Source organism: Loxodonta africana, chromosome 25 (genome assembly GCF_030014295.1).
Source record: "Loxodonta africana isolate mLoxAfr1 chromosome 25, mLoxAfr1.hap2, whole genome shotgun sequence".
Classification (NCBI taxonomy): Eukaryota; Metazoa; Chordata; class Mammalia; order Proboscidea; family Elephantidae; genus Loxodonta; species Loxodonta africana.
The window spans coordinates 3,529,726-3,531,037 of NC_087366.1; the positions used below are offsets into that span (position 1 = coordinate 3,529,726).

At 34.7% G+C, this 1,312-nt stretch overlaps 1 non-coding gene across 1 annotated transcript; it reads left to right on the forward strand.

The window, feature by feature from the left end:
• Window positions 1-805: 805 nt before the first annotated feature.
• Window positions 806-912, forward strand: LOC111750969 (U6 spliceosomal RNA). Its single transcript, XR_002786040.1, has one exon. It is a non-coding gene; the product is annotated as a U6 spliceosomal RNA (small nuclear RNA).
• The last annotated feature ends 400 nt before the right edge of the window (window positions 913-1,312 follow it).

Genomic DNA, 1,312 nt, shown 5'->3' on the forward strand with positions numbered 1-1,312 from the left:
TTAGGCATGTGCATATGTATTTAATATTTGGGAACTTGTTACACACGAATCATGTTTCTAGGTGATAGAAAACAGAACTGGCATTTACAATAGTCCATTGTTTCACACATCCTATTAAAAAATAAATAAATAAAAAACTATTTTATAGGGGCACCCAAATCTTTTATTTTTAAAGAATTATAATATATATTATATTGTATGAAGCCATTAAATGTTAAGGAAATGATGATAACATGTTTTCTATAAATGCCCCGGAGCTAACTGTGAATAATCAAAAGTTACCTGAGCTTATTCTGTATAAACTGATTCACAGTATAGCTAAAACATTTCATTCCCCTATTTGAAATTAAATTCACGAAATAGCATGAGCATTCAGAGATTATGAACCAATTATAGTAGTTGCCATCTGCTGTGTTGTTAGTCCTGGATGGAGAGAGCAGTCAATGAATCTTTCACTGGTATTCTTAACTGTGTGGCTGACTCAAATAATAATGTCTAGATTTATGAAAAAAAAGACAAACAAAAATTCAGCCATGTTTTCTTCAGGGGACACACATATTGGCTAATAACCGGGACACATGTTCAGAGAGTTGAATGGCGAGGGTGTCCTAATACTTTCAGCATCCCTGACAATTTTGCTAATAATATTAGCATAAACATTCCTTTACACGATTCATAATTTGTGTATCTATATATATATATTTTTTTTTATGTAAAGAATAGCTATAGGGTCGCTATGAGTCGGAATCAACTCCAGGGCAGTGGGTTTTTTTTTTTTTTTTTGATTTTATGTAAAGAATATTTGGTGCTTGCTTCGGCAGCACCTACGCTAAAATTCGAACAATACAGAGAAGATTAGCATGTCCCCTGCACAAGGATGACAAGGAAATTTGTGAAGTGTTCCATATTTTTAAGGATTGGGCTGTCTCATTGGGGGGAGAACAATTAGGAGTACATGAAAACCAATACCAAACCCAGTGCGTAGAGTCAATTCCTGCTCATAGCAACCCTATAGGACAGAGTAGAACTGCCCCATAGAGTTTCCAAAAAGCACCTGGAGGATTCGAGCTGCTCACCCTTTGGTCAGCAGCCCTAGCACTTAACCACTATGGCACCAGGGTTTCCCAGGAGTATATAGCAAGCTGTATATAAATTTTTGTATGTGGGACTGACTTGTAAGCTTTCACTTAATGCACAATAAAAATTAAAAAACAAACAAAAAAAGATCTAGCAACAAAGATACGGGAATACAATGTTCACCAAGTTAAAAATTTTTTTTTTTCTGTGTAGTTGCTTGAGTTTATCATTTAAA